At 41.5% G+C, this 7,530-nt stretch overlaps 1 pseudogene across 1 annotated transcript; it reads right to left on the reverse strand.

Moving 5' to 3' along the window:
- Window positions 1-227: 227 nt before the first annotated feature.
- On the reverse strand, window positions 228-3,981 carry LOC309656833 (presenilin-associated rhomboid-like protein, mitochondrial pseudogene; annotated as a pseudogene). The gene has a single exon. The product of its transcript is annotated as a presenilin-associated rhomboid-like protein, mitochondrial pseudogene (transcript).
- Between the last annotated feature and the right edge of the window lie 3,549 nt (window positions 3,982-7,530).

Below are 7,530 nucleotides of genomic sequence, written 5' to 3' on the forward strand. Positions count from 1 at the left end.
AATGAAACATCTCTCCTATGATATCAAACTATAAAATGGAAATCCTTGTTAAATCTTTGATAAAAATCTAAATACTTTGCCTTCTTACTTTTTAAACACATTCTTTCCCTAACCCCTGCAATTTTAAATATTTGCTATTTTAGTGAGAAAATTCAGGGGAATATCTCCATAGTTAGTATGGAGTAGTTAAAAGAGCCCTACTTTTTTTTTTTTTTTTTTTTACAAACTAGAGATATAAACCTTTATTTCACAACTTTGTCATAATTCATTTTCTAATGAGACATGTACTGGGGACATAGTTTAAAATACTGGGAAAGCTAGATGCTCAGTGTCTTCCAGGCAGGAGCAAAGATGTGGTCACTCCAGGGCCGATGCATTCCTAGGGTTTCAGGCAGCATGGACCAGTCGTACCAGTATTGTCCAACCCCAGTTTTACTTAGAACCACCTCCTTTTTTGGGGCCGTTAGTCCTCATTTCATGCCAAATTTTCACTAGAGGCTCCCTGTTCTTCCAAATGAGTTCATGACCATAAGTAATATACCGTATTCCAAAAAGAGCTCCCTCAAGATGTGCTGCATGACCAAAAAATTTCCATCCCAGGACCATTCCTGCTGTATCCATGGCAATAATGGCTTTTAGGGCATTCCCTGCTGTGAACGTGAACATTGGAAGGAAGATAATGGCGAGCCTCCCTTCTGGGATCTTAGTGCAGACAGCTGCAAGGACAGTCATGATTGCGTCCGATGCACCAAGTGATGGTCCATATCTTCCTGTGGCAACTTTACACACATAACTAACAAAATTGGAAATAACACCTGCAGATAAGTACACTGCCATGAACTGCTCTTGACCCAGAATGTTCACTATGATGGAGGAGAAGCTCCACAAGACATACATATTTGCTGCCATGTGAAACAAGGAGAAATGACTGAATGTTGACAGCAACATTGGAGAACAAAGGACCTTTGAGGCTGGACTGGATGTGAAATATCTGATCATCGTCCGCTGTAGAGAAGGTACTCTCCACAAACAAAATACAAAAACATTTGCAGCTATGATATCTGTCACAGTCTGCTGGCCATCACTCAGGTTATTCCACCACTTGTTAATCTCCTTTCTGAAGTCTCCTTCCTTCTGTGGTCTTATGCTATCCAACCAATCAGCTTTTATACCAAAATAACTCTGGACCCTGGATTTCAGTGCTTCATATTGCCAAATGGCAGCTGATCCAAATGCACAGCCTGTAAACCCAACAGTAAAAAACAAAGGCTTTACAAGAGTCCTTATAGGATAGGGAGAAGGATAAAAGGCTGTTTCTTCTACAGGAGGAATCAAAGCACTTCTCTTGTATGCTTCACTACTTGTTCCTGTGTCTGATCTTCGAGGTTCAACCTTCCTGGGTGCTTTTCTGAATCCACATTTTTGCTGAATAAAAAAGTTAAACCTGCGCCCGAGCAGCCGCGGCTGAGCCAGGGCCGCAGTGAGTTCCTCGCAGCTGCAGCCGCCCACCGGCGGAGCCCACGCCTGACCACAGCCCCAGCCTCTCTGCGCCAAGCCTCGCCACGCCATCTTCCCGAGCCCTACATTTTGATTTAAGGGTTCTAATTCCAATTCTACAACAAAACGGCTGCTTGACAGAACCACTTAATCTGTTTCAGTATCTGTCAAATGAGAGGTTCAGTTTACTCAACAATGTCTGTGTTTCCTGTCCCATTCAATGACTCAAGTGAGTATCAGTTTGGGCTGTAACATTTAAATGAACATTTAGCCCTTGCTGTGATTTTTACCATCACATATTTGAAGATACTGGCTTAAGTTACTTTGAGAAATAATGTTGTACAAGGAATAAATTTTACAGATACCCATGTGTAACAATCAATAGTGGCCCCTGAATTACTCAAAGCCAATCAGATTTTAAACCGTTCAGAAACTTCATATTCTCAAAATATGGTAATCCATATCTTCCTAGGAGACATTTCTAAGTGAAAGGAAATATTGAATATCTATAATATTTTCCAATTAGTGAAGAAAGACATCTGGCCTCTTGTGGTTTACCACACTCAGGTGAAAAGCTTAGGTGGATAAATTGTTTATTTGGAGTATACTTCATAGTACAGCTTTCTAAATTTGCATGCATTCAGTCAAAGATTTTGCAGTCAAAGACCCTCCAAGAGCAAATATCTTCCTGTCAAATAAAAGATGATACAAATATCACATTTGGTTATTGACCAACTCTGTAAGTTAGACTGAAGTCATATTTATATTCTAACTTTACAGTTTTTTTAAAAACTGAGTTTCAGAGAGTTTAATCACCTTTGCCAATTTTACACAGCACTTCAGATGGATCAGAATCTAAGTCTTTTAGTCAGTTACTCTATTCATTACATCACAGGTTCTTTGAGTTGCCTAAAAGGAGGAAAATAATCATTTATGGAGGGTAAGAAGTGCCACCATAAATGGATAAAGGGAGTAACAAAGCAAAAGCAGACTGTTTATCCAAGGGATCCAGGGGAATTTGGAACTATGCAAATAATTTCTCTCACATATAATTGCTCTTGTTTCTCTAGTCCTTATTAGAAATGGAAGTTAACTGTTGAAAAGATAGGTTGAAAAAATAGCTTTTATAAGCAAAGTTAATGCTTGAATTAGACAATGTAAGCTAATAAAAGCTCAACTGTTGAGGGAAATGCTTTTCAGCTCCATACCTAGAATGCAGAGCAAGAGACAACGCATCAGTGAAGTGAAGATGCCAGTGGGGACGGTGGTCCTTGATGGAAGGCTCAAAGGGCAACTGAATAAAACCTGAATAAAAATAATTTGATTCAAACGTATGTAGATTAGAACACAGAGAGTTACTAGATATTTAATTATGTATTCCAAGTCAGAAAAAATACCAATGACTGATTGCAGAACAAATATAGTCTGTTTGCCATATTAGAATTTCTCCAGATAAGAAGAAACAACTTATCTTTGTATGATTAAATGTTCATTAACACTCGGCACAGTTGAATCATCAGCGAACCGATTACTTGAAAAATAAATGCAAAGACTTCATTTCTTTGTTCCACTATTTTGCCTTTTGGGAAATTTCCTTGAGAATGTAGTTTTTTCAAATTGTTAATCTGTATTTAACCATAAAAAGTGTTAACAAAAGGAGTGTAAGGCAGTGATTCTCAACCCCGGATGTCCATTGGGCAATTCAAGTGTACAGACAGGGTGGAGAACTCCAGTTGTAGTTAGAAGGTCATGGACCCTAAAGTCAGAAGAGTTGAGTGTGAAAACCAGTTCTCAAATATATTCATTTAATTTAATGAATGAAAAAACACTAGATTCATCTTACTAATCTATTGTCTATAACATTTGAATTATAGTCCTTACCCGGGGGTGGTACAGGTGTGCTGCAGCTCATGTAATTTGGGGGACCTCTTTGAGAAAAAGAATATAAAAATAAATTACCTTTGCAAATACTAGAAAACTGTACACCCAAATGAACACAAGGCTAAATGTCAATACCTTCACAGTAAATGTCATTCCGACTTTACTATCAAGTTATTGACGGTGTCTTGTTGAAGAGTGGCTATAAGATTACATTATGGGGGGGGGGGAGCTTCAAGATGGCAGAAGAGTAAGACGTGGAGGTCACCATTCTCCCCACAAATACATCAGAGATACATCTACATGTGGAACAACTCCTACAGAACACCTACTGAACGCTGGCAGAAGACCTCAGACCTCCCAAAAGGCAAGAAAATCCCCACGTACCTGGGTAGGGCAAAAGAAAAAAGAAATAACAGAGACAAAAGAATAGGGACGGGACCTGCACCAGTGGGAGGGAGCCGTGAAGGAGGAAAGGTTTCCACACACTAGGAGCCCCTTCGCGGGCGGAGACTGCGGGTGGCAGAGGGGGGAAGCTTCGGAGCCACGGAGGAGAGCGCAGCCACAGGGGTGCAGAGGGCAAAGCGGAGAGGTTCCCGCACAGAGGCTCGGCGCCGAGCAGCGCTCACCAGCCCGGGAGGCTTGTCTGCTCCCCCGCCGGGGCGGGCGGGGCTGGGAGCTGAGGCTCGGGCTTCGGTCGGATCCCAGGGAGAGGACTGGGGTTGGCGGCGTGAGCACAGCCTGAAGGGGTTAGTGCACCACAGCTGGCCGGGAGGGAGTCCGGGAAAAAGTCTGCAGCTGCCGAAGAGGCAAGAGACTTTTTCTTGCCTCTTTGTTTCCTGGTGCGCGAGGAGAGGGGATTCAGAGCGCCGCCTAAACGAGCTCCAGAGACGGGCGCGAGCCGCGGCTGTCAGCGCGAACCCCAGAGACGGACATGAGACGCTAAGGCTGCTGCTGCCGCCACCAAGAAGCCTGTGTGCAAGCACAGGTCACTCTCCACACCGCCCCTCCCGGGAGCCTGTGCAGCCCGCCACTGCCAGGGTCCCGTGATCCGGGGACAACTTCCCCGGGAGAACGCACGGCGCGCCTCGGGCTGCTGCAACGTCACGCCGGCCTCTGCTGCCGCAGGCTCGCCCCGCCTCCTCCGTACCGCTCCCTCCCCGCGACCTGAGTGAGCCAGAGCCCCCGAAGCAGCTGCTCCTTTAACCCCGTCCTGTCTGAGCGAAGAACAGACGCCCTCAGACGACCTACATGCAGAGGCGGGTCCAAATCCAAAGCTGAACCCCAGGAGCTGTGCAAACAAAGAAGAGAAAGGGAAATGTCTCCCAGCAGCCTCAGGAGCAGCGGATTAAAGCTCCACAAACAACTTGATGTGCCTGCATCTGTTAAATACCTGAATAGACAATGAATCATCCCAAATTCAGGAGGTGGACTTTGGGAGCAAAGATATATATATATTTTTCCCTTTTCCTCTTTTTGTGAGTGTGCATGTGTATGCTTCTTTGTGTGATTTTGTCTGTATAGCTTTGCTTTTACCATTTGTCCTAAGGTTCTGCCTGTCTGTTTTTTTTTTTTTTTAATATAGTTTTTAGCACTCATTATCATTGGTGGATTTGTTTTTTGGTTTGGTTGCACTCTTCTTTCTTTCTTTCCCTTTCTTTTATTACATTAAACAATTTTTTTAAATAATTATTTTTTATTTTAATAACTTTATTTTATTTTATTTCATTTTAAAATTTTATTTATTTATTTATTTATTCTTCCTTTTATTCTGAGCCGTGTGGATGACAGGGTCTTGGTGCTCCAGCTGGGCATCAGGGCTGTGCCTCTGAGGTGGGAGAGCCAAGTTCAGGAAATTGGTCCACCAGAGACCTCCCAGCTCCACGTAATATCAAATGGTGAAAATCTCCGAGAGATCTCCATCTCAATGCCAGACCCAGCTCCACTCAACGACCAGCAAGCTACAGTGCTGGACACCTTATGCCAAACAACTAGAAAGACAGGAACACAACCCCACCCATTAGCAGAGAGGCTACCTAAAATCATAATAAGGTCACAGACACCCCAAAACACACCACCAGATGCGGACCTGCCCACCAGAAAGACAAAATCCAGCCTCATCCACCAGAACGCAGGCACTAGTCCCCTCCACCAGGAAGCCTACACAACCCACTGAACCAACCTTAGCCACTAGGGGCAGACACCAAAAACAACGGGGACTATGAACCTGCAGCCTGTGAAAAGGAGACCCCAAACACGGTATGTTAAGCAAAACAAGAAGACAGAGAAACACACAGCAGATGCAGGCACAAGGTAAAAACCCACCAGACCAAACAAATGAAGAGGAAACAGGCAGTCTACCTGAAACAGAATTCAGAATAATGATAGTAAAGATGATCCAAAATCTTGGAAATAGAATGGAGAATATACAAGAAACGTTTAACAAGGACCTAGAACAACTAAAGAGCAAACAAACAATGATGAACACACAATACATGAAATTAAAAATTCTCTAGAAGGGATCAATAGCAGAATACCTAAGGCAGAAGAACGGATAGGTGACCTGGAAGATAAAGTAGTGGAAATAACTACTGCAGAGCAGAATAAAGAAAAAAGAATTAAAAGAATTGAGGACAGTCTCAGAGACCTCTGGGACAACATTAAACGCAACAACTTTTGAATTATCAGGGTTCCAGAAGAAGAAGAGGAAAAGAAAGGGACTGAGAAAATATTTGAAGAGATTATAGTTGAAAACTTCCCTAATATGGGAAAGGAAATAGTTAATCAAGTCCAGGAAGCACAGAGAGTCACGTACAGGATAAATGCAAGGAGAAACACGGCAAGACATGTATTAATCAAGCTATCAAAAATTAAATACAAAGAAAAAATATTAAAAGCAGCAAGGGAAAGACAACAAATAACATACAAGGGAATCCCCATAAGGTTAACAGTTGATCTTTCAGCAGAAACTCTGCAAGCCAGAAGGGAGTGGCAGGACGTATTTAAAGTGATGAAAGGGGAAAATCTACAACAAAGATTACTCTACCCAGCAAGGATCTCATTCAGATTTGATGGAGAAATTAAAAGCTTTACAGACAAGCAAAAGCTGAGAGAGTTCAGCACCACCAAACCAGCTTTACAACAAATGCTAAAGGAACTTCTCTAGGCAGGAAACACAAGAGAAGGAAAAGACCTACAAAAACAAACCCAAAACAATTAAGAAAATGGTAATAGGAACATACATATCGATAATTACCTTAAATGTAAAAGCATTAAAAGTTACCACCAAAAGACATAGACTGGCTGAATGTATACAGAAAAAAGACACATATATATGCTGTCTACAAGAGACCCACTTCAGACCTAGGGACACATACAGACTGAAAGTGAGGGGATGGAAAAAGATATTCCATGCAAATGGAAATCAAAAGAAAGCTGGGGTAGCAATTCTCTATCAGACAAAATAGACTTTAAAACAAAGACTATTATAACAGACAAAGAAGGACGCTACATAATGATCAAGGGATCAATGCAAGAAGAAGATATAACAACTGTAAATATTTATGCACCCAACATAGGAGCACTTCAATGCATAAGGCAAATACTAACAGCCATAAAAGAGGAAATTGACAATAACACAATCATAGTAGGGGACTTTAACACCCCACTTTCACCAATGGACACATCATCCAAAATGAAAATAAATAAGGAAACACAAGCTTAAAATGATACATTAAACAAGATGGACTTAGTTGATACTTATAGGACATTCCATCCAAAAACAACAGAATATACTTTCTTCTCAAGTGCTCATAGAACATTCTCCAGGATAGACCATATCTTGGGTCACAAATCAAACCTTGGTAAATTTAAGAAAATTGAAATCGTATCAAGCATCTTTTCTGACCACAATGCAATGAGACTAGATATCAATTACACTAAAAAAAAAAAAAAAAACTGTAAAAAATACAAACACATGGAGGCTAAACAATACACTACTTAATAACCAAGATATCACTGAAGAAATCAAGAGGAAATAAAAAAATAGCTAGAAACAAATGACAATGAAAACACGATGACCCAAAACCTATGGGATGCAGCAAAAGCAGTTCTAAGAGGGAAGTTTATAGCAATGCAATCCTACCTTAAGAAACA

This window comes from Balaenoptera physalus (assembly GCF_965194825.1).
Source record: "Balaenoptera physalus genome assembly, chromosome: 3".
Taxonomy (NCBI): domain Eukaryota; kingdom Metazoa; phylum Chordata; class Mammalia; order Artiodactyla; family Balaenopteridae; genus Balaenoptera; species Balaenoptera physalus.